Source organism: Pelodiscus sinensis, chromosome 1 (genome assembly GCF_049634645.1).
Source record: "Pelodiscus sinensis isolate JC-2024 chromosome 1, ASM4963464v1, whole genome shotgun sequence".
In the NCBI taxonomy this organism is placed as follows: domain Eukaryota; kingdom Metazoa; phylum Chordata; order Testudines; family Trionychidae; genus Pelodiscus; species Pelodiscus sinensis.
The window spans coordinates 52134039-52160741 of NC_134711.1; the positions used below are offsets into that span (position 1 = coordinate 52134039).

A 26703-nucleotide genomic window follows, 5' to 3' on the forward strand; every position below is an offset into this window, starting at 1 on the left:
AAATTTTCATTTCAGGAGGAAACAGCACCCATAAATAGTATCTTGTGCTATTATTTGAGGGTTAATTGAATGATTAATCTTGTCCATATGATTTTGGTGTTCAAAGTATTATGTAAAGTTACATCTGGTTCCAAACACCTCAGGAGACCAAGTTCATCTCTATCTTCAACCTGAGAGATTTTTAGCTTTATTACTCAGCAGTGCTATGGAAGTTTTAACTTCACTCTGTAAAATTTCTGGAGTGGTGTTCATAGCTTAATGCCTCTTATTTTAAGACACAAACATTTTTCCAATATAGTATCTTGAATTGTATGACATTTCAAATCTCTAGGTCTCCCTTTAGGACATTTGTAGGAGTAATATATAAATTGTGAGAGAGGAAATTAATTCATGAGTTAAAGGTTCTCACTTCTGTTGGAAGAAAATAATTTCAATCCCAATTAGGTTTCCCAAGTCATTAAAAATGATCAAAGTTCTGTGTAAGTTTGTATTGGACTAACTTGTTTGACAAAGCTCTAATAGTAGACTTGATCTTTTTTTCTTTTTGAATAGATTCTGTGGTATGGGAAAATTATTAATTTTCTAGTATCTGAGTTGCGTCTTGTCAACTAGATGATTTAAGTTGTGTGAATGTGTTGATTTAATTCCCTTCAGAAATGTCTAGGGTAAGTATAATTTTTAACCAGTCTTTGGGAGTAGCTCAGCTTTTTCTCTGTAACCTAATTATATGTTTTAGACATGTGTATCTGTCCGTCTGTCTGTGAGTCCATTTGTTTAAGAACTTCTCCTGAACCGTAAGAGCTAGGACCACCAAATTTAGTGTGCAGCTTCCTCTTATCATAATTTAAAACAAGGTCAGGGTTTAGTTGTGCCAGGATAATGGGATGCGCATTGAATGTGATTGTTTCGTATCAAACGTGTGTGTGAAAGGGAGGTATGTGATAGCAGGAAAAGTTACATTCCCTTGTGACCCCAGAGGAGAAGCAAGCATGGGGGACAGTTATACTCATGAATGACCATGGGAGCAGCACGCCACACAGTCCCTGACATCCTGCCTTCCCCTGCTGCCTTGGGGAAAAGCCAGTGGCCACCCCCCCCGAACCCTCCTCATCCTGATCCCTCTGCCCTGCCGCTTGCATTTGCACCACCAACCCTATACTCCCTCCCCTTGCTCTGACTCCATCCTCAACCCTCATCTTTGACTCCCAGCCTCCTGCCCTGAGTTCTGCACATTCTCAAACCCTCGTCCTGGCTCCTGCACTTCCCACAGTGCCAGCCTCAGCCCTGAAGGGCCCAAGCAATGCTGGATAAGTCTAGTTCCTTCATGGTGTTTTTTATTGTAGCACAGAGAATGAAGCTACTTAAATCACTACAACAATAACGGATGATCTGGAAAATCTGCTTTGCAGTGACAGACTTAAGGAGTTCAATCTATTTACCTTACAAAAGAGAAGGTTAAGAGGTGGCTTGATCATGGACTGTAAGTAGCTACATGAGGATGAGATAAGTGATACTAGAGACCTTTTAAATTTAGCAGTCAAAGCCATAACAGTATTCAGAAGTTGGAAGTTTAAGTCAGAAAAATTCACACTGGAAATAAATGTAGATTTTATAGTTAAGGTATTTAAATTGGAACAGCTTCCAAAGGCATGTGGTCAGTTCTCCATCACTTGGAATCTTTATAATAGCAATGGATGCCTTCTAAAAGATATGGCGAATATGCTTTAGCTGCATCTGAAATTATTGGGCTTGATGCAGCAATCACTGTGTGAGTTTTAATGAGCTGTGCTATGTTACACAGGAAATCAGGCTAGGTGATTATTATGGTTCCTTTGGTCTCACAGTCTATGAATCTGTTTTACAAGCATGTCTTTCCATTACTGGTACTATTCAGTTTTGCTACTGCATGAAGGTGAGGGTACAGTTTTCTGGCTGCTGCCACTTGCAGTTACTCACAGTAGTTACAGCAGGAAATTGATTTTCCTGGTTACAATAGAGCAGGGGTGGGGAACCTCCGGCCCAGGAGCCAGATGTGGCCCTCCAGCTTGTCTGGATCCAGTCCCTGCCCCTGAGGCTCAGGGCCCCTCCCCATCATTGGAGAGCCCATGCTGGCACTCCAGACCCATCACTGCCCCATGGCAGGGCTGGAGTACCCAGAATCTACTAAGCTGGGTTTACCTAGGTTCTGGTGTGTGAAGGGAATGTGGGGAGTGTCTTTCTTCTTCTCAGGCTACATCTAGACTGCATCCCTCTGTCGACAGAGGGATGCAAATCAAGTATGTCGAAATTGCTAATGAAGCAGGGATTTAAATATCCCGTGCTTCATTAGCATAAACATGGCCACCACTTTTTTTTTTTTTTTGAATCGGAGCTTTTTTGAAAAAATTTAAACCACCCCCGGCAGTCTAGACGCGGATCTGTTGAAAATAAACCCTTTTTCGACAGATCCTGTATTCCTCAAAAAATGAGGTTTACAGGATCTGTCAAAAAAGGGTTTATTTTCGAGAGATCCACGTCTAGACTGCCATTTTTTCGAAAAAGCTCAATTTCGAAAAAAGCGGCAGCCATGTTTATGCTAATGAAGTGCAGGATATTTAAATCCCTGCTTCATTAGCAATTTCAATGTGCCTGATCTACATCTCTCTGTCAACAGAGAGGTGTAGTCTAGACACAGCCTCAGTTAGGTGCCATGTCAGTGAGGGATTTTTTTTTTTTTGTAGTTCTCAGTTGTGTGCAGGCCCTGGCTGATTTTTTTCATGTGTTAACGGACTCTGACTCAAAAAAGGTTCCCCACCCCTGAGATAGAGTATCTGAAAACAGCATATGGGCCAGCAGCTGAGAGGAGGAGTAGACCCTAGTAGTAGTAGTAATATTTAAGATGAAAATTGGAGGAAAAAAATTAGAATTATTTATACATTTTACCCAGAGTTTGTTGTTTTAGATTTGATTTTGCATAAATTGTCAGAATTCCAAACTTACAGACATGTAGTTATTTAATAAGAATATAACTTTCTGATGTCTGCCGTGAGTGTCCACGTTTAAAAATATGTAACCTTTTCAGTGGTTCTTAGAAGCTGAAACACAGCATCACCTTTAATACTAATGAAGAACACTGTGCCAAGTGTATAATGACAATTCTGAATCATGCAATAGATAAGTGGGACATTCTGAAATTGGTTTGTATATGTCAAAAAGAATGAGATGAAGTTCTAAAGTGACATTGGTCCTTTCCACCCTTTCTCTCTTAGTTGGAAATACTTGTCATAACACTAGGTTTAAAACAACACCTTAGATTACAAGATTTCTATTGTTAATATTTGTGATAAAATGAATGGAGATGCACACATGCCACACTTTCATACCTCAGAAAGTTGTTGAGGCTCAATAAATTTTGGTAGAGGCCTTGTAGAGCCTCAAGTGGAAGATGATGCTGAAGTTTTACTAGTCAAGTATACCAATGTTCTTTTGTTTCAGTATCATATGAAAACAGACTTTCCTTATAAAAATATTCAGAAAACTACTTTATTGAAACAATTGATCATTTTTCTTTGATTGGCTGTAGTCCAGCATTGGGGAATAATACCAGTGACAGCATGCAACGTTCTCAGCATAGCACAAGTATATGACATAGTAAACTTCTGAATAAAAAGTCAGTCATCTCACATAGCTGGACAAAGTCTTTAACACAATGCTTTTGAAAACATTTTTATTTTGTGTGCTGTTTACAGTTGACAGGGTTTACAGTTTATACAAAGCTTCAGAAAGGCTGTCTGAACAGTTCTTTAGAAATTTCAGTTCAATCCTTGGATAAAACTTTCTCTAATAAAGTTGAAGCAGTTAATTCCATAATTTAATGTGGGAGGTAAATCAGTGAAGTATTATTCTATACTTCAACAGTTACTAAGTGTGCTACATGAGTCCCAATCAAAATAAACAACTAGACGTCCAGATTCAGACTAACACAGCTAACCCCCTGACTCCAATCAAAATAGGCTTCCTTTATTGCATTGCTATGATATCACTTGACTAAAAAATAAATGACTTAGCTGGTATTGATTTAAAATCCATTTTTCCATGACTACTCAATTCTTTCAGGTGCTTGATTGCTAGAGAATTATATAGTATTAAATAGCTTCAGAACTTATATATGAGCATTTTTCTCTTATCCTTGTTACTTAAATATAGTCCTCTGAGATTAATGTTCTGTGGAAGATTTTGATTGGTCTCAGTTGAAACCAAGTATGAAAACATGTTAATGCATCCTCAGGCTGTGGTCCTGTTCAGACATTTTTTAGTTTAAACATTAGTGAAATATGAATCCTGAATAAGTAAACTAATTACAAACAAGTTGCTTAAACTTCATATTATAATTGCATGGCATTATTGATGAGACTATATCTATATCTATATCTATATCTATACATTTCACTAATATCATGCATCAAGATTTCTCACTTCTTTTCCAGTAATTACTCATCCTCTTCCCTTTGTTGTGTGCCCCATCAAAAAGTATTACAACTAAGTTTTCATTGTTTATTATAGCCTGCTTCAGTCTCATTCTGCTCTTGATGTTTGTAAACTGTAAAAGTGGTTCTACAGGCACAAATAGTTAGGGGTTCTAGTTTCAGAATGAACACTCCCAAATACGCTACAAGATATATTACAATGCTCTCTTAAAATCTGTTGTCTTCTTAACCTTTGCTGTGATGCCATGAAATCTTTCAAACTTAACAGGATTGAACTGAGTGTTCACAAAGTGGTTTTATAAGTTTTGGAGAGCTCAACTATGCCTACAGACTCTCTTAAGTATAAAAGTATTCAGAAAAGCCTATGTGCTCTTGAGAGCAGTAGTCATGCAATTTAAAGCATAGCATAGAATACAGTAGATATTAACACGTGCATGCTATGAAATTAAGTGACTCGAGAAATCTAAGTTGTCCTTCGCATATGTCCTTCAGCCTGTTTCCTAGGAACAGTTAGACAAAATCAGTTTTGCACTCAACATATTTTTGTAACAGAATGTACATTTATTTTTCATCAATGAATCCATTTATACATTTGTGTCTGCATTGTAAAGAAAGGGCCTTTTTTCTCAGAGTAGTTATGGTTGTATAGAGGGTTAATAAGAAAATGGAAATCACAAGAGCTATCCAGGATTGAGAAGTTAATTCTTAATCTGTCAGGTCAAGCACATTTAGGGTATGTCTACATTGCAGCCCTATTTCAGGATACTTCCGATATCCTGAAAGAGCATTTTCTGCGTCTTGACAGCATGCCCATTATTTTGAAATAGTTTTTGAAATAATGGTCTCACTATTCCGACGTCTCTGTAAACTTCATTCCATGAGGATTAAGGAATGTTTTGGAATAGCGGGTTATTTCAAAATTTGGCGCTATTGGCATTCTGCTCCTTTCCCCCCTGTAGTTCCTAGGAAACCTGTGGTTCAGGGTATTCCTGGGAACCACAGTGAGAAAAGTAGCAGGATGCTCTGCCCTTCCACAAGAGCTGTGTCTCTGTCTGTATGTAGCAAGACAGAGCTGGGAAGGCTGGGGGTCCCAGTGGGAAAAAGAGCAGAACCTCCAGCCCCATCTGGCAGCCTTGCCCTGCTGTACACGGAGACGTAGCTCCATGGGATGGTAAAGTGAGATGGATCATCGTGAGGAGATGGGAAGAGCTTGGAACCTCATTATGAGGAGATGGGAAGAGCTTGGAGCCTCCGGGTTGGTGGCTGGTGGGGAGGAGTCACATGAAGAGTCATCCCTCCATAAATGGTGTCCCACCCATACAGATAAGAAATGGATTTTACTTGAACCACTGGCTATAACAGTGTTTCTCAAAGTGGTTTCACAAATCAATTTGAGAAAACAGTTAACTGGCTGCTCTGGTGTGTTTACTCTGCGGTGCCACAGCCATGGAGCATTGCAGCTCCTATTGGCTCTGTTTCCCTGTTTGCAGCCAAACAAGAGCTGCAGGAAGCAGTGTGGGCCGGAGCACCACTTCCCACAGTTCCCCTTGGCTGCAAATGGCAAAACAGAGCCAGTAGGAGCCATGAAGTGGCATGGAGGTACAAGTATCAGGGCTCAGGGATAGGAGGGGCTCAGGGCAGGGACTAGGTAGGCGGGAGTGCTGGAGTCAGAGTTTGAGGATAAGAAGGGGCGTAGGGCAGGGATGTGGGGAATGCAGTGGTCAGGGTAGGGGGGTGAGGACAGGCTATGGGGCTGTGGGTGTTAAGGGTGCAGGAGCTGGTGGAGGCCATGGTGCCTGGGTGGCGGCTCCCCGGAGCTGGCCACAGCAGAGACTGTGTTGCTCGGGTACTGGGCAGGAAGCTTACCTCCTTCCCTTCTCCCTGCCCTAATGGGGTTATAGCTGTCCCACCCTCCATCTCTGGCCCATTGATCATTACACAGTATAACTGTCCCTGCTAGCAGCACCCCGTTTTCATGTTCTAAAAGACAATCCCATTTCGGGAACATCCCATTGTTTTGGCACAATCAAACCTTTACGTTGCTTTGTTATAAGAGGAAGCTGCATACCAGATTTGGTGATACTAGCTCTTACCGTTTAGGAGGAGTTGTTGAACAAAGAGATGGATAGACAGACTCATTTGTTCATAGACAAACTTTCTCAAATATATAGTTGATTAACATCATTAAAAATAACCAAGAAAAGGTTAAATTTTAGTATATTTCATGCACACTTCCATCACTTTCACAGAAGAGTTTGTACTATTTCTGTTTTTCAGTTTGAGCCGTAAGGCTATTTGACTTCGGTTTTTTTTAATTGATATAAAATCTCTGATTAAGGAACTCACATCTTTGAAGCCTCTTGTACAGCTAAACCTTAAAATAGAATTTTTACATACACGTGCTTTTAGAGTGAATTTTCTCTGTTGAACTTCTTTTGATAGCTCTGCTTTCAAGTGAGAACAAAGATGTTACTATATCCAGTTTAGTCACGTGTTTGTAAACTATGATCTTCTGGTGCCAATGATGGCTTTGTTTTTATGTTTATTAGTCCATGCTCTAGTGCAGTTTTAGTTGGCCTGAATTTACTCTACTGATTCAGAGCTATGTAGTGTACAGTATATTCTTCCTGCCTGAATGCCATGATTCATTAATGAGGCTTGCTTCCAGATCACCTTGGGGAGAGGTCAACAAGAAAATGTAACTTTTTAATTTTATATACAATCTTGCTAAAGTGTTTGATTTTTCCTTTTGGTGTGTTGGGAATATTTGTAGCCTGCATCTAGGATACTCATATCATATCATTTGCATATGCTTTCACCATGACCTGAAGCTGGACTACTGCACTTTTCTTTTCATTTACTTTACTCTCCATGAAAAGATTTCACTTAATTCAAAATGAGACCCAACTAGTGGAGTTAGTCACAAAAAATGTTCATGTCATCCCCCCCCCCCTTTTTTTTAGTTTTCTTCATTATTTCAGTATTTTTGGCTTATTCATATTTGTTGGAATTCTAAAATGTGCTTTTGACGTGAAATCGGTCAAATTTGTGAAGCTTGTTAAACTTTACATTTTTATACATGACTGATATTCCCTTGCATGCAAGTCAAGAATTAAAATCTTGGTCTGTGAAATGCTATCATTTCGTATCTTGTGGATATTTATATTATTCTTTAATTTAAAGCAAGAACTACAGATATTGAGTAGAATTTAACTCTTCTTAAACATTAGACTGCTTTTTTATGTATAGAATTAGAAGTTGTTTTCCTATGAGAAAATTTAGTTGTTTAATAGCTCTTTACATTATATTTATGCTGACATTTGATTTAATATAGTTTAACTAATTTACTTCAAATTCACATCTTCACTTAATTCAGATTTTTTTAGACAAGCCTAATTTTTAATGCTCTGTTTTTAATCTGTTATTCATCTGTTCTGGTTATGTGATTTTATTTATTATTAATCCTGGTCGCTTTTACATCTTAAAGCATTGGTGAGCCAAAGGTTCAGACAATTCAGTTTTTGTTACCTTACAACACACCAGTTAAATAGTTAACTTTTTCCAGTAAGTTTCCTGACATTTTATTTTATGTAAAATATAGTTTCCCTACTGAAAAGTGGTAAGATTAAATGTTTGTATTTGCAAATAATGTAGTTTTGTGTAGGAATATTTTGCAATCTTATTCTGTACTGAAAGAGTGTCATATGTATGTCACAGGAAGTAATTGTGGTGAGACCCCAGCTGCAATAATATGTTCTTTTCTGAGCATCACACTTAAAAAAAAGATTTTTGCAAATTTAGAGACAGTCCAGAAAATAACAAAAATGATTTAAAAATTTAAAAAAACATAGCCTATGTGGAAAGGTTGAAAGAATTGAACATGTTGATGCCAGAGAAAGAATTGGGGCATAAGTCTTCAAATATAAAAAGATTGTTACTAAGTGGGCAATGATCATTTATTCTCTATGCCCACTGAAGATGTAGGACAAGAAGTAATCTGCTTAAATTTCAGACAGGAACATTTATGTTAGATATTAGGGAAAACGTTCTAAGATATAACAATAGTTAAGCATTGGGACAAGTTGTGACAGGTTTGGTCACAGAGATCCCCTTGAGACTGTCACTTGATATGCTGAAATATTACTAATCCTGCCTACCAGGCCTTTGGGGCACCTCCCCCCCCCCCATCCTTGTGAGCCAGGCCCCATCTCCAGCACTGGCACAGAGATGGGGTCACAGACCACAGCAGAGTAATACAGACACTGAGGTCAGCTTAGTTCTGGGAAACCTTAATCAAAGGTGAGGTACACAGCCCCAGTGGGACCAGAATCACAGATAAATTTGTCTTACTTTTCATAAAGTTTTATGCAGAGCAAGCTCATGTTATCCTACTTCTTTCTTATGAAAAGAGAGAGATGCATTGCTGCTTCCCTCTTCCCAGGTAATAATTCTTTACTCTGGGGATATTAATAAAAAGTAGGATTAAAGTGGTTGCAAATAATAATACACCGATCAAAGTAATTTACTAAGCAAAATAAAACAAAATATTCCAGTTAAGCGTAAGAAACTTGTTACATGTTATATCTTATCCTAACAATAGTTCTAATAATCTTTTCTCATGGGCTGGAAAGTCACACAGCTTGGACTAGATCCTTCCCCTCTTCAGTCTTAGATGTTTTCAGCAGTCATCTTGATTAGTGTGCAGGAGTGTCCTGAGTCTGGTGTTCGCCTCAATTGTTTGGTTTGTTTGTTTGGTTTTGTAGAAATTTCACATTAAAAGCATAAATTGAATTAGATTGATTGTGACTATAGAATTAAAAATCAGAATGTTTTCATGAACTAGTCCATCTTGCAGTGTAGCAGATAGTGTCTATTGATTTAAAAAAGAAATTGAACATAAGAACAGCCAAACTGCGTAAAACCAAAGGTCCATCTAGCCTAGTATCCTGTCTTTGAACAGTGGCCAATGCCAGATGCCTCAGAGGGAGTAAACTGAATAGGGAGGAACTGGTTGAAAATTTGAAAATAGAAGGCAGCTTGGTGAAAGTGACCATGAAATCATAGAATTCATGATTCAAAGGAATCGTAGAAGGGAGAATAGCACAATGGAGACAATATATTCCAAGAAGGCAGATTTTAGTAAACTCAGAGAGGTTGTAGGTAAGGTCCCATGGGGAAGTAAGAATAAGGGTACGTTTAGACTACAGGCTTTTGTTGACAGAAGTTTTGTCGACAGATATTGTCGACAAAGCTTCTGTCGACAAAGAGCGTCTAGACTACATCCAGTTCCGTCGACAAAGCAAGCCACTTTGTCGACATGAGAGTGTAAACGCAAAGGACAGTGTAGATGCAATAACGCCTTCTGTTGACAGAACTCTGTCGACAAAGGTGTTATTCCTTGTAGAATGAGGATAACCGCCGTCAACAAAACTGCTGAGTTCTGTCAACATTATGTCGACAGAACTCAGCAGCAGTGTAGACACAGCTATAGTTTTGTCAACAAAAGCCCACTTTTGTTGACAAAACCCTGTAGTCTAGACGCACCCTAAGAAGAAAAAACAACTGAAAAGAGTTGGCAGTTTTTTAAAGAGTCAGTGTTAAGGGCCCAAAACCAAATTATTTCACTACACAGGAAAGATAGAAAGTATGGCAGGAGACCATCCTGGATCAATGAATATATTTGATCTAACTATCAAAAAGAAGTTGTATAAAAAGTGGAAACTAGGTCAAATTACAAAGATTGAATATAAGCAGACAACATAGGTGTGCAGGGGCAAGATTAGAAAGGCATTGGCACAAAATGAGCTAAATCTAGCTAGAGTCATAAAGGGTAACAAGAAGATGTTCTACAAGTATATTAGGAGCAAGAGGAAGACAAGAGACAGGATAGGCCCATTGTTCAGTGAAGAGGGAGAAACAATTATAGGAAACCTGGAAACAGCAGAGGTGCTTAACGACTTCTTTGTTTTGGTTTTTGTCAAGAAAATGGATGGAGATGAAAGCTAGTGGAAATGGGATAGGTTTAGAACAAGTTAAAAATTACTTAGAGAACTTAAATATCTGCAAGTCACCAGGACCTGATGAAATGCATCCTAGAATACTCGAGGAGGACGAAATGGAGCCAATGGGAGCTGCGAGGGTCTGTGGCTATGGTGTCAGTAAATAAACCGGGGTGGCCAGTTAATGTGCTTCTCAAAGTGATTGTGCTGAACACTTTCAGAAACACTGATCTAGACAGTGCTTGGTCCTGCTGTGAGGGCAGGGGACTAGACTCAATGAGGTCCCTTCTGGTTTTGTGATTGTGTACTGAACAGGTAATCATCAAGTGATCCCTCTCTTGTCATCCATTTCCAGCCTCTGACAAACAGAGGCCAGGGACACCACCCTGACTCATCCTGGCTAATAGGTATTGATGGGCCTAACTTCTGTGAATTTATCTAGTTCTTTTTCAATTCCTGTTAGAGTCCTCTGGCAAGGAGTTCCACAGGTTGACTGTATGCCACGTAAAGAAAAACTTCCTTTGTTTGTTTTAAAATGGCTACCTATTTATTTCATTTGGTGACCCTCTAGTTCTTATATTATGGAAACAAGTAAAAAACTTTTCCTTATTTACTTTTTTACAAACCAATCATGATTCTATAGACCTGTATTATATCCCCTCCCCTTAGTCTCCTCTCCTCTAAGATGAAAAGTCCAAGTCTTTTTAATTTCTCTTCTTATGGGACCCATTTCAAACCCCTAATAATTTTTTTTGCCCCTTTCTGAGCCTTTTCCAATGCCAATATATCTTTTTTGAGATGAGGCAACCACATCTGTATGCAGTATTTAAGATGTGAGTGTACAATGGATTTATAGAGAAGCAATAAGATATTGTCTGTCTTAGTCTCTATTCCTTTAATGATTCCTAACATTGTTTGCTTTTTTGACTACAGCTGCACATTGAGTTGATGTTTTCATAGAACTATCCATAATGACTCCATGATATCTCACTCTTGAGTGGTTATAACTAAATTAGTCCCATCATTTTGTATGTATAGTTGGGATTATTTTTTTCAATATGTATTACTTTGCATTTATCAACATTAAAATTCATTTTCTGTTTTATTACCCAACCACCTAGTTTTGTGAGATCCTTTTGAAGCTCTTCACAATATGCTTTGTTCTTAACTATCTTGGTCTAAAATAGTAAAAGGCAATATTATTCAAAACTATTTATTTACATTGGATTAACAAATGCATGCCCATCATTTTATTGTTGGGAATGATTAAGTTTTACTGAGGTTTTGCAAGAAGTTTAGGCCTGAATCTAATAAATTGGTCTAAATCGGAAGTCTATCAGTCTATCAGATTTTTATTTTATTTTATTTTTCATGTTGGAAATCTTTAGAATCACTTGCATTGTAGCACTCTAGATGCATCAAGAAATTATATTTTAGTTATAGCTGCTAATCTCAATTTTTACAACACTTTTAAAAAAGTTGGTAGAATAAAATTCTTCGCCCTTCATAGCCTCCAAAAAATGGTTGTATAAATCTCTTCAGATATTTCTATATTTTCAACAGCGATAGGATATTTTAATAAAGAAAAAATATTATAGTGAAAGTTACCAGTCTTTTTTTTATAAGCGGTTGACAAAGTTGAGGTCATTCATTTGAAATGCATTTGTTTTTTAAAAATTAAATTTCTTTCTTAGCTTTCCTCATTTTCAAATGTTTGTTTAATACTCACAAAGATATTTACCATGATATGAGACTGGTGCCACTTTCTCCAGAATTTTATTCACTATTCACTAGTGTATCATGTACACTAGACTAGAAGAATCATTCATCTGCAGCTTATGTCCAAAGTGCTGGTAAGAGCTTTGTAATTTACCTAATTAAACTCAATTTGTTACTCCTGAAATTGTCAGTTAGTTGAAAGTGAATTTCATTACTGCATAAGTACCACAGACTACAAATGTTCATGTTCAGATTGTACAGAAATTGATCCTCACTGATTGTTCATATGGTTTTGTAATCATTCAATGACTTATAAAGGGGGCTGTTACTTTTAATCATAAGTGGTAAAGTATGCATTATTCATTCGATCTAAAGATGCAATTATGGTTTGCTACTCTAGTGACATGATAGACTTGTGTTAGGGACAATTCTTACAACAAATAGGTTATCCAGGGCAAATTATTGGCTCTTCTATGCTTCTTTGCGTTGTTATAGTGCACAAAGCAGCTGCAAAACCAGCACATCAGGCTGAGGATTTCATTTGCCAATGATGATGCTTGGACTACTGAACTTTACTGTACTGATGCAAAAAATGACAACGTACTTAATGTGTTTCTGCCATAGTGTAGATCTAATATGCTCTTGATTTGCTAAGTGACAGCTCGTTTTGGTTCCAGATGTGAATGGATCTGGGTGATTTTTTTTAAATTTTTTTTGCTACAGTTACGATCTAAGACAACAATAACAGCGTAGGGTATGTCAAGAGACCTCAACTACAGATTGTTTCATGTCATGGTCACGTATGGCTCGGTCATAATGCAGGGACTGTTCCCATAAGTTTTGATGGTTGGTTTGAGCAATTTGTAGCCATTTGACTGTATCTTATCCATACTGAGCTATAGTGGGCAAGCTCTCATCTAAGTCACAGTCTTCAGTAGACATCAAGTCATCAACTTTATTGCCATTATTGAATCATCTGTACTTTTGGGTAATGCAATTAAAACCATACTTCAAGCAGGAGGGATAACTCAGTGGTTTGAGCAGTAGCCTGCTAAACCCAGGATTGTGAATTCAATCCTTGAGGAAGTCATGTAGGGATTTGGGACAAAAATTTGTCAGGGACGGTACTTGGTCCTGCTGTAAAGGCAGGGGACTGGACTCAATGACCTTTCAAGGTCCCTTCCAGTTCTAGGAGATAGGCAATCTCCATTACTTTAATTTATAACTAACAGAATACAATCTTTGCTAAAAGAATTCAAATTAATAGTTGGAGATTTATATATCTACATATTAGTAACACATGTATTAGCATTCTCTCTCTCTCTCTCTCTCTCAAACTACAATGATAAAGTATGCTGCCTGGTGTATTAACTGGAAAAAACAGATGAATAATTCATGCTCATGAGCTGTTCCTGCTTTGGGAGCATTGAGCCTGCCGTCAGTTGTTAAAGTTGCATTTATCGTGTGGTATTCTGGGAAACTTAGTCATATGTTCACACTGTTTAAACCATAATTGGCTTGTACTAGGGCTGTCAATTAATTCCAGTTAACACATGTGATTAATGCAAAACAGATTAACCAGATTAAAAATTGTCATAATTATTTACAGTTTTAAATAAAAATAGAATACCAGTTTAAATTTATTATTCATATTTTGGATGTTTTTCTGCTTTTTCAAGTATATTGAGCTCAGTTACAACATAGGCTAGAGTATGCAGTGTCAGCTTGTTATTTTTTATTAAAAATATTTTAACAGCATAAAAGAAACAAAAGGAATATTTTTCAATTCACTTCATACAGGTACAGTATAGGGATGTAAAATCCCATTTAATTAGTTAACCTGGTAAGTGTTATGTTTAATTGGTTAACTGCTTAAACGGTGGGGCAGGTGGGGATGGGGGCGTTCCAGCTTCTGTCGTGGGTGGAGGCTGCTCCTGCCAGGCTAAAGCACCACCTCCATAGTGTGTTGCTCTGGCCAGGCTGGACCCACCTCAGGCAGGGGCTGCTCCCAAGGGTGATATTTACCGGTTAATCATTCACATCCCTAGTACAATACTATAGTCTCCTTACTGTGAAAGAGCAACTTACTCTTTTTACATAAATTCACTCAAACAAAAAGATGTGAAACTTTACAGCCTACAAGTTCACTCAGTCCTACTTCTTGTTCACCTAAATGCTAAGAGAAACAAGTTTGTTTATATCTATGGGTGATAATGCTGCCATTTACAATGTCACCTGAAAATGAGAATAGGCATCCGCATGGACTGTTGTAGGTAGTGTTGCAAAATATTTAGATGCTAAATAGTCATATGCCCCTTCATCCTTTGACGACCATCTAGAGGACATGCTTCCATGCTGATGATTTATGTGTTTTAAAAATGCATTTAATTAAATTTATGACTGAACTCAATGAAAGAGGTATCTATATCTCCTGCTTCATGGTTTCATATATTTTGTGTTATGGCAGTCTCAGATGATAATCCTGCATATGTCTGTGAGACTCACTGCAGATTTCAAAAACATAAAGAAGGCACCAATATGTGATTTCTAAAGACAGATACAGCAATTGACCTCAGGTATAAGAATCTGAAGTGCCTGTCAAAGTCTGAGAGGCACTAGATGTGGGACATGCTATCAGAATTCTTAAAAAAAAACAAAAACAAAAAACAAAAAAACAACGATCCTATATGAAAAGTGTGGTGCCCAAATCACCAAAAAAGAAAATCAACTTTCTGTTGGTGGCATCCAACTCAGATGATGAAAATGAACATGCATGTGTCAGTTCTGCTTTGGATTGACATCCAGCAGAACCTATCATCACCCTGGAAGCATGTTCTTTAGAATGTTGTTTGAAGCATGAAGGAGGATACAAAGTTTACAAAACCTTCCAATGCCAGCTACAGGCTACACTTGTTCTCACTTTCAGGTGACATAAATAAGAAGTGAGCCGTGTTATCTCCTGTGAATGTAAACAAATATATTTCTCTTAGTGATTGGCTTAAGAAGTAGTAGGTCTGTTTGGACTTGTACGCTCTAAAGTTTTATGGTTTTATTTTTTAATGCAGTTGTGTAAAAAAGTTCTACATTTGTAAGTTACATTTTCATGATAAAAAGATTGCACAACAGTAGTTGCACAAGGTATTCTATAATTGCTGAATAGTTTAATAAAACTGTTTGTGACTATTTGTAATCTTTTGATTAATTTCATATTTTAATAGTTTGACAGCCCTAAGTTCTACTTTTGTTTTCATAACTTCAGTCAGAATTATTGTCATGTGTAATGTCTAGAGATGCATTTATTTCAGACAAATAATAGTAGACAAGGCAGTACAGGTTGCGCCTCTAAAATCCAGGATTCTCTGGTCCAGCAACATCCGTGGTCCAGCATGACCATAGCTGTTCCAGGACCAGAGAGTCCCGGAGTGCTGAAGGAGGATGGGGGCCTGGGAGCTGGTGCATGGCTCAGCTGGGCTGCAAAGCGGGAGCCAGGAGCTGGCACATGGCTCTAGCTGGAGCAGTGGGGACAGGAAGTCTGCATAGGCTCAGCTGGGCTTCGAAGAGGGAGGGAGCCGGTGTGTGGCTTAGCTGGGCTGCAGGAGATGGCAAGCGGCTCAGTTGGGCTGGGGGTGGAGCGCCAGAAGCCAGCATGTGGCTCAGCTGGACTGCAGGCGGAGCCAGGAAACAGAGAGAGGGGAGGTGCGGGGAAGGGGCTGAAATAACCTCTCCTGGTCCGGAAAAATCCCTCATCCAGACCGGACTCGAGGGTGCAGTTCCAGGGAGGTCCAACCTATATTGGTAAATGGACCCAAGTTATCACACTCTGGGGTACTTCCATAATAATGTATTGCCTTCTCTAATTTCTTGGTCTGCTTCTGCACTCCCGTATTAGTTCTTGGCGAATTCAGCAATTGTTGCATTTGTAGCCATTGCAGAATTCGCCCAGGATTTAAGCAAATCAGTAATTTCTGTCAAAGGAGAAATGGCAAACATACACAAACATGATTGAAAGGCTTTGGCGTAACTGTTACTTCATTCATAATACATAGATATAGTTTAATTATTTGTAATTAACAAAGAATTTAATCTTCCCATTTTTCAAATGCTTTATTTTTATATTTCAGTGTTGTATGTCAGTGTACGTTTTCCCTTAGTCTATTTGGGGAGACGAATTCGGAGAGTGCATTATGGTCTTTAATTTCTACATTTTTTTTCTTTAAATGTAGGTTTTCATTCAAAATTCAGTTTCCTTTGAGTGCATTTCAAGGGATGCTTTGGGACTGGATATTTAGTTACCTTTAGTGGAATCCCAATAAGTGTATATGAAGTTTTCCTTTGACTAAGGACACATTCTGCATAGAGTTATTCAATAGATGTTTGCCTGCCTTCTGGGAGGCTGATTTCAATGGAAGTCAAGGAGATCGTAGGATAAGGTCCAAGTTTCACATTTTGTATTTACTTTCATTCAACTCTGAAATAATTATCCTACTTAAAATAAGGATTCTAATAAAAAGATAGTGTTAATTGTTTAGTCATTAAGCTTTATTGTCTGTTACAGTTACACGCTGAATTCCTGTAATTCTAGATTGATGCAGTTGTCATTGTTGTTCTTCATATTTTCAGAAGCACATTTTAAAGCAGTTAGAAATATATTGTGAACATTTTTATAAGATGGTAAAAAATCTGCATTGGCAGTAAAAAGGCCACATAGTGGAGAAGGAATAAGATGTCCCAATTTTGATATCGGTTTGTTAAATGACACATGCATTCCTGTCAATATCCTCTAGGCTATGGATTTGAATAAGTTCACTTGTAAACCATGGGAAAACATGTGCCTTCTGATTTCAAGGTTACATAGTAAAGCCCCAATGTAGGGAGGTAAGAATAGTAATTATGAAAGAAACTAAAATGTTGGGTGCTGTCTAAATTAGTATACTTTTTTCATGTGTTCAAAATAGTCCTAAGAAATTAGATTAAGTGCCTGTTAGTGTTATCATTTGCCTATCACTTAAGTAACTCTCAAGTTGGCAAAAGGAAATGCAAAAAGTCAAATAGTTTTTGTTCTTAAAAACACATCTCTGTACAGCTGTTAAGGTATACTGTAAAGTCAGGGATTTAAAAGTTAATTCCCACTTTTCCCCTGGAAAACTGTTTCTGGCGGAGGGAAACAACCTGCAAATTCTAGAAAATTCTGTGAAGTTGCTATATCAAATTGAGGTGTGGATGTTGAGTGAGGAAATAGAATTATGACATGTAATACCTGTATTTGGATCATCTAAATTGCAAGAGATATCAAAGAAACAGATGACTTTGAAACATTTTAGTACTATGGTTGTTTCTTAATACTGTACACAGGCATCAAAATCTGAAAGAAATAATCCCTACAGAGGGAAAAAAAACAAGTAAATGATTCATGTTTCATGGTACATGTGGATAAAGGGCTAAAAATTATGTTCTATTGGTGGAACAATAATGGTCTGGGTAACTGTGTGCATATGAGACTAGTGCTGTGCAAGAATAGCGGGACCCATCCTGAATACCTCTAAGAACTGCCAAATCCCTTAACTTTCTTTAAATGAACAGAAGTTCAGAATACTCAGTAGGTACAAAATCCAGGTTGTAAATTACAAGCTAGCTCAAGAAGATAATGCCAGATTTAAGACAGCGGAGAGAAAGTTTTGTATATTGTTATTGTCACTGACCTCATCACTGAATCGTAAGAAGAAGTTACAATACAATAGACATACAGATCGGGTATGAAAAATGTCATCAGCTGAATATACAGTAACATAAACCATCTGATACATCTATGTGGACTAATTCCTATTTAAAGTTGAGGAGGGACACAACAAACTGCTAATTACTGGTTGGAGACTAATGTACTCTGTAAGAGATTTGCTTGTATAATTAGCGGTGTCAAGCAGACATTTCTGATATTCTGCATAAGTGTGCTTATGCCGAATGATGTGGTTGCTCTGCAGTTAATTATTGCCAATAATAGAGGCAGTAGTGGGAAGAAGAACATTTCAGGTCAGCAGAGTAATACTCTTACATTATTTCATTGAAATAAATCAAAGCCCTAACATCTATCTCTTTCTTGGTTCCCTTAACTTTCCCAGTAGCTATTCTGTTGAGCTTTCTCCAATTCTGCACTTGTGCTTTTTTCATGTTGATCCTAACCTTGCTGTGCAGGAAGTGACACCTCTCTTTTTTTTCAGATCTTTCCTGAAAATAAGTTTCTGGTAATTATCATCTCTGACTGAACTCCTTTCCCATTCTTGTAACTGATCCTTAAGTAGTCCATATTGTCCTTTTAAGCTAGATTTATAATCTACTCAGTAGGTAGTGGGCATAATAGAGATGGGACAGAAACAACTTCATTGATCTGAACTCATCTGAAATGTACTGCTTCTTAAAATTAGGCCCAGTGTCTGAATTAGTATTGGTCTGTTTCTTTATCCAGTTCCTTGGGGTCAGTTCATGTATTATGAACATCCTTATTTCCCTCTGCTGTCGCCTCCCCAAGGACACAGGGTCTTTTATTCCCATATCCTTCCTTTCAAGATACCTGGCTGGCTGACTTACTGGCCCTTTGGTGATGGTCTCATGATAGACTTGATAGTGGAGATTGACCCTCTTCTCAGCCCTATCAAAGTCTCCAGGTGAAGTAGATATGTCTTCCACCCCATTAGCAGTGCATAGTAAGTAAGGCTCCTGATGTTTCCCTGTTTCTGTGGTGTAATTTGAAAACTTTGTTATTTCTGTACCATTTGTTTTCTTGGTTATGGCCTTATTTGTTGCTTTGCTTTGCTTTGCTTCAGAGCTGTTCATGTTAGGGGCTTGTCTTCTCTATCTTTTCCATGAAATAGCTATTATAATTTATAACTAATTGTATACAGGCAGTCCCCGGGTTACGTACAAGATAGGGACTGTAGGTTTGTTCTTAAGTTGACTCTGTACGTAAGTCAGAACTGGTACATATTGTACCCCAGGTGTCCCTGATTCAGCTGCTGCTGAAACTGACCAGCGACTGACTACAGGAAGCCCGAGGCAGAGCTGCTTTGCCCCGGCTTCCTGGAATCAGCCGCTGATCAGTTTCAGCAGCAGCTGACTTGGGGACACCTGGGGTAGAGCAGCTGGGGTGCTGCCAGGTTGGTCCCCACAGCGCCGAGGTGCAGCGCTGCGGGGACCAACCCGGCAGCGCCCCAGATGCTCTGTCCCAGGCGTCCAGATTCAGCTGCTGTTGAAACTGATCAACAGCGGCTGAATCGGACACGCCTGGGGCAGAGCAGCTGGAGTGCTGCTGGGTTGGTCTGGTAGCGCCGACCCTTGGTGCGGCGGGACTAACCCGGCAGCCCAGCTGCTCTACCCCAGGTGTCGGCGAGAAAAGCCTGGTCTGCTGGGGGTGGGGCGCACTAGCTGCACCCCCCGCAGACCAGTGAGACGTGGAGTGGCTTTTCTCGCTGCGGAGGACGCGGGAGGCAGGACCGTGGCGTGTCTCGGCGGTCCCGCCGCCTGCGTCCTCTGCAGTGAGAAAAGCCGCTCCGCGTCTCCCTGGTCTGCTGGAAGGGGGGATGCTAGCTCCTATATCCAGACAGGAACCCCCCTGTAACATCCATTTTTGCTTGCCTGGAGCATACAGGGCACACAGAGCAGAAGGCGCAGGCTGTGACCGTGAATGGCTGTAAACAGAGAGATGCCAATTGCTGACCAAGAGGCTGCCGAGGAGTGCCCTTGAGTGAAACCCATATTGATACGAACACACAGCCATCCGGGGGGAGGGGAGGAATCTCTCACCCAGTTAAAAAAATGTCTAGTACTCATAATTTATTTATCTCTCTTGCAAGTGTAAATTAACTTGAAACTTGCTTGTAAGAACTTGCACCACAAAATGGACCAGTACAATTTGGCCTCTTAGATAAGAAAGAGGACACGGCCCCCCAGGGGTATAAAGATGGGTCCAGCAGCACATTTACTCTGAGTGTCAATCTACCATCTATCTGCTGGTTGGGTTAGGTGTTTTGATCTCCCGAGGTTCCAAGGGGACGCCCACCTCGTATTCGTCTTTCCTAGGGATTGAGAGACCGGCCCTGGCCTGACACACTAGAGTCGAGAGGCACAGAAAGGGATAAAAATTGTACCTGGATGTGGTCCTTTGTCTTAAGTGTACACATAGACTTAGAGCTCTTTAAAGATTAAGCTGTCACTTGGTACCATTATTTCTATTTTCTATCTTTATTTTCTTTGTAACCATTTTTAAGATCTATATTTGCTAGCAGTTAAGAAATAGAGCAATATTTATTGTAACCATAAGATCTGTATTTGCTAGCAGTTAAGAAAGAGAGCAATAGCCATTGTAACCATATGCTTTTATAAGTCTTTTTAATAAACCTGTAACTGTTTAAGCTTTAACCTGACTCCTTCAGTTGCTGTAACAGAACCAAGCACAATTTAAAAGAACTTCAGCCGGTCATAAGGGACAGGTATAGGAGGAGCTTGGGTGTTTGGATTTGTGTCACTCCCAGGTGACAGATCCATTGGGGCATCTCTCAGTCTTTCTTAGGCTGCCCGCTGTGAAGGGATTTTGCATGCTAGCAGCTAAAATCTGAGGTATAATAAGTTCTTCCTATAAAGGGGCATCTGTTGGCCTGTTGGCTGCCCTCTGCGAAGGGACCCCGGTCCTAGCAGTAAAGACGCGGACGTTAAACTTTTTCTCGGAAACACACACACACACCCTGACCACCGGCTGACAGAATTGGCGTCGTCGGCAGGATTGTGTTATTGGTTCAAATACAGCAGCATGAAGCCTGTCATGCTGGACATGGATTTTAGCTGTATGGAGAAAGAGTTTGCCCAAGAAGGATGGGGCAACCCTAAATGGGATAAAGAGATGTTAGGGAAAGGCGCTTGCATCTTGCTGTTAAAGGGTATGTAGCAAGCAGCCTGCACTAGCTACTGGAACTTGGAAACAGAGCTGATAAAGGTGCAGAGAGAGAGATACAAACTCTGGGAACAATGCCAGAACCTAGATACCCGGGTGCGAACTCTAAATAAGGACATGGAGCACCTACAGGAACGGCTCCTCCCGAGGCTAGAGAGGGGAAGGAGAAAGTAGTTAATGGAGAAAAATGAGCTTTTAGAGCTGGCTTTAGAACTTTGCTAGCTCAAGCCTCTGCTCTCCCGCCTTCCACTGCAGCCAAGATAAAACAGTACAGTATTCCAGCCGAAGCTATGTCTTCTCTTCTCTTCTCTTGTTTGTAAAACAGCTCAGTAGCTTATCCGCCAATCTCGGGGAAATAAAGTACATCAAATGATGTCAGGCGCTGTTTGACACAGTAAACTTTTGGGGTAAAATAAACTAAGCAGGATTGCACCTATCTGGTACAATGCGCATCGAGAGGTAATATGAGACATTTCTTTGAAGAGCTGAATCTGTGCAGTCCATAAATGTAGTTTCCCACTTTGCCCTTGAAAAGTTCATTATTCAGTTTCGGTATCGTATTTTCTTTTTTGTCAGATATTTCTGTTATTTAAGAATCCTCTGGACACGTTTAAAAGCTATTTCCTCTGATATGCTTGTCACAGGAGTGCCTTTCCTGCACTCAGATCGGTCTGGTAAATGACAGACCTGGGCATAGATGAACCTCCCCCAGTAATAGCTTTGTAAATGCTTGTTCAATCACAGGAATTTAGCAAAGATGGCTATGGTATTCTTCAAAGAGAAGTAAAAAAAGAATCTAGTTTTCTTAGTTGGTTTTATGTGGGTGTAGTTTTTAGATGTTTTAAATTCCTCTGCAAAAGCGGCGAGGAGTCCTGAGGCACCTTATAGACTAACTGAAGTGTTGGAGCATAAGCTTTCGTGGGCAAAGACCCACTTCGTCAGATGTATGTAGTGGAAATTTCCAGAGGCAGGTATAAATATGCAGGCCAGAATCAGGCTAGAGATGACGAGGTGGATCCAATCAGGGAGGATGAGGATGAGGCCCACTTCTAGTAGCTACTAGTGGTCTTTGCCCACGAAAGCTTATGCTCCAACACTTTGGTTAGTCTATAAGGTGCCACAGGACTCCTCGCTGCTTTTGCAGATTCAGACTAACATGGCTTCCCCTCTGATACTTAAATTCCTCTCAAATACATAATACAAATTAACCTTCTGTAAGCTTTCCAGAGTAAGTTTAAGCAGAATAAAATAAAATTGGTATGTAAAACTGTGACCATTATTAAATTATGTATTAAGACTACTTGGTAGCATAGTAAGTTTGCAGCTGCTATTGCCTATGTAGACACTAAATTATGCTGCTGTTTTTGTTTCTGCCAATAGGTGCTTGTACAGAGGCCATGGTCAGGATGTCTGGCTCTCCCCAGGACTGGGAGCTGCCCCAAGACCGCACCCATGTCCCTGTGCCATATATAGTGTGGCCGGGGAGGAGGAGGGGGAAATGTCCCCTGCCTCCGTGTAGAGGGGACATGTGAAGGGAAAGCATCCTGCTGGGTCCCGCCCCGGGGTCGGGAGCATGTCAGGTCTCTTCACACATGCATGTGCCTATTGGGCCATAGCCCCTGGGTGTGATGCAGCTGGAGCCACCTGCCCAAGGGTGGCATGGTACGTGCAAACTAGCTACAGGCATAAAGGGAAACAAGAAGACCTTTTATAAATACATTAAAAGCAAGAGGAAGACCAAGGACAGGGTAGGCCCACTGCTTAGTGAGGAGGGAGAAGCAGTAACAGGAAACTTGGAAATGGCGGAGATGCTCAATGACTTCTTTGTTTCGGTCTTACCGAGAAGTCTGGAGGTGTGCCTAACGTAGTGAATACAAGCAGAGAGAGGGTAAGTTTAGAAGATAGGATACACAAAGAACAAGTTAAAAGTCACTTAGGAAAGTTAGATGTCAGCAAGTCACCAGGTCCTGATGAAATGCATCCCAGGATACTCAAGGAGCTGATAGAGGAGGTATCTGAGCCTTTAGCTATGATCTTTGAAAAATCATGGCAGACAGGGGAGATTCCAGAAGACTGGAAAAGGGCAAATATTGTGCCCATCTATAAAAAGGGGAATAAGAACAACCCAGGAAACTATAGACCGGTCAGTTTAACGTCTGTCCCAGGGAAGATAATGGAGCAGGTAATTAAGGAAATCCTATGCAAACACTTGGAAGGTAATAAAGTGATAGGGAATAGCCAGCATGGGTTTGTGAAGAACAAGTCATGCCAAACTAATCTGATAGCTTTCTTTGATAAGATAACGAGCCTTGTGGATAAGGGAGAAGCGGTGGATGTCATATACCTAGACTTTAGTAAGGCATTTGATACGGTCTCGCATGATATTCTTATTGATAAACTAGGCAAATATAACTTAGATAGGGCCACGATAAGGTGGGTGCATAATTGGCTGGATAACCGTAGTCAGAGAGTTGTTGTTAACGGTTCTAAATCCTGCTGGAAAGGGATAACAAGTGGAGTTCCTCAAGGGTCTGTTTTGGGACCCGTACTGTTCAATATCTTCATCAATGATGTAGATATTGGGATAGAGAGTACGCTTATTAAGTTTGCAGATGATACCAAACTGGGTGGGGTTGCGACTTCTTTGGAGGATAGGGACATAATTCAAAATGACCTTAGCAAGTTAGAGAAATGGTCAGAGGTAAACAGGATGAGGTTTAATAAAGAGAAATGCAAAGTGCTCCACTTAGGAAGGAACAATCAGTTCCATACATACAAGATGGGAAGCGACTGTCTAGGAAGGAGCATGGCAGAAAGGGATCTAGGGGTCATAGTGGACCACAAGTTGAATATGAGTCAACAGTGTGATGCTGTTGCAAAAAAAGCAAATATGATTCTAGGTTGTATCAACAGGTGTGTTGTAAGCAAAACTCGTGAAGTCATTCTGCCGCTCTACTCTGCACTAGCTAGGCCTCAGCTGGAGTACTGTGTCCAGTTCTGGGCGCCACATTTCAAGAAAGATGTGGAGAAATTGGAAAGGGTACAGAGAAGAGCGACAAGAATGATTAAAGGTCTAGAGAACATGACCTATGAAGCCAGGCTTCATGAACTGGGCTTGTTTAGTTTGGAAAAAAGAAGATTAAGGGGGGACATGATAGCGGTTTTCAAATATCTATAAAGGGTGTCACAAGGAGGAAGGAGAAAATTTGTTCCTCTTGGTTTCTGAGGACAGGACAAGGAGTAATGGGCTTAAAGTGCAGCAGGGGAGGTTTAGATTGGACATTAGGAAAAAATTCCTAACTGTTAGGGTGGTCAAATATTGGAATAAATTGCCAAGGGAGGTGGTGGAATCTCCCTCTCTGGAGATATTTAAGAACAGGTTAGATAGACATCTGTCAGGGATGGTGTAAGTGGAGCTTGGTCCTGCCTTGAGGGTGGGGGGCTGGACTCGATGACCTCTTGAGGTCCCTTCCAGTCCTATTATTCTATGATTCTATGAAAATAGCCTATACCTGCTGACCTTCAGAGTATCTTGCAGGGCTCCTGTGTTTCTCTGAGTATTGGGAAAGGGAGAGTTTTCTTAAGGAATGATGCTGAAGCAGGGAACTAGAGGGAAGTATTCAGTTTTATCTTGCTCTGAGATTGCTGCTGGTTCTTTTCCCCATATTAATTGTATTACAAAATAATTGTTAGTGTTTGGAATAGGTTGGATTTTTATAAACTATAACACAGATCATAACACAGTAATAGCCTTATGTTTTTTGGTATGGGGGTTATTTTTGTTAATAATAAGCAACATGAAAAAATCAGATGATATAATGTGATTATGTGTTTGCTTTTTCTAGGCTAAATATCTAACTATCAATTTAGAAAGTTTTTGTGTGTGGGATGGGGTGCTGGTTTGGAGTAGTTCAGATATTCTGGCCTCATATGAAAGGTTTTAGTAGTGACGGTTTCTTCAAGAAGTTTTTTTAAAATGTGTTCTCATTCAGATAACTTGACCTTATTCATCAGTTCCATCCTTAAGTGGAATGTTGCTTTGGTTGGGCTCTGCACATATTTAAAAACTACAATAGTTCCAAAAACACAGGGAAAAGTGGCTTTGGAGGAGGAGAACTCCAGGAGCTCTTTTGTAGTGGTAGTAGTTGTGGCACAGAATGTTCAAAAGGTACCTCAAAGCTAGTGAGCTATTGGCGTTCTGAATAGTCAGTGTACAATATCACACACAAACAATCCTGAAAATGTGCAGCTGGTTATAAAGGCCAACTAGCACGTGAAGGCTGTGGTTTGAAGGGATTGGATTTTTGATTGACCGTGATTTTGAAGATTAAATCTGTGAACAGAAATAATGTTGCTGTATATAACTTGGAAAAGAGCTTTTGTAGGTTAATAACGAGAAGTCCTGTGGTACCTTATAGACTAACAGATTTATTGGAGCATAAGCTTTCATGGGCAAAGACCCACTTCATCAGAAGCCACAGGACTTCTCATAGTTCTGGCAGATTCAGACTAACACGGCTTCCCCTCTGATATTTGTAAGTTAATGTAAGTACTGCAAAGCAGTAGGGGAAGCTATTAAGAAGATTGTGTGTGAAGTCTCCAGTAGTATGTAGAATCAAAGCAGTCTCATTCTTGGGTCTTCTGATTGCAGTGTGAGGCACTTAAATTATATAACATATCTAGAAACATTTTATGAAGGTAATAACTTAGTTCTAATAATATTATATTTTAAGGAAGTTGAAGGATGGGTCTATGCTGTGAAACTTAGATTCAAGCCCAAACTTTCAGGATATTCAGAGCTAGGAAAAAGATCCTTCTCTCCAACTTGACAATATAGCCCAACTATTACAATTTACTGACACTTTGCTGTGAAATTGCATATATAAGTTAAAGAGTATTAAATCTTTGTGTGGATGCTTTCATTCAGTAGTACAGTTCTTGAAAGACGATTAAGTTAGGTGAATTAAGACTATTTCCTTTTCAATGAGAGACCATATGATGATTTAATGCGCAGTACTTTATTATGCATAGTAACTTCACAGTTTTTGTTAATTCATTGGAATTTTCCTGAATGGTCCCATGAAGTCAAGCCCTGAGTAGATTTGTAATTTATTATTTCTTTAGATGCAACTACTTCCTCCTGATTATTGCCTAGAAGAGCTACAGTTGGATAATAATGTTGGCTACTTTTTCCTCTGACTTATGCCATACTGAAATACTATGATACTCCCTTTCATAGATTTACTAAAATTAGGGTCTTTACTTTCATTCTTTTTCTGGCCAAGTCGCTGTCTGGTTATGCTGAGTTTAATTTGTTGACACTAGATCAGCACAAATCCTATAATACTAAGTCACTCTGTCCAAAGATTTTCCAGGTTCTTTTCATTTGCACAAGAAGGTCTTATTTTTGTACTCTGTTTGAGAAGAGAGAAAGGAATAATAAAAAAAAAACCTCAGCAAAATGGTACCCGGCTCAGTTCACAGCATCATACATCTTAGTCTCCATCAGCAAAAGAAGTTATTCTATTGATGTATTTACATTAACTTATAAAGGCTCTTTTTTTAAACTCAAACATAGAAC

The 26703-nt window shown here is 39.5% G+C and overlaps 1 protein-coding gene across 8 annotated transcripts in view; it reads left to right on the forward strand.

The window, feature by feature from the left end:
* Nucleotides 1-26703, forward strand: part of CNTN1 (contactin 1) — a 393162-nt gene that overhangs the window by 67694 nt on the left and 298765 nt on the right. Inside the window, exon 1 of one of the 8 annotated variants that reach the window (XM_075930040.1) lies at nt 7146-7164. The exons of the other annotated variants lie outside the window; for them this stretch is intronic. The gene's annotated coding sequence lies outside the window, so the exon portion shown is untranslated. Of the gene's footprint in view, nt 1-7145; nt 7165-26703 lie in introns of those variants that run through there. 8 annotated transcript variants of the gene reach the window in all.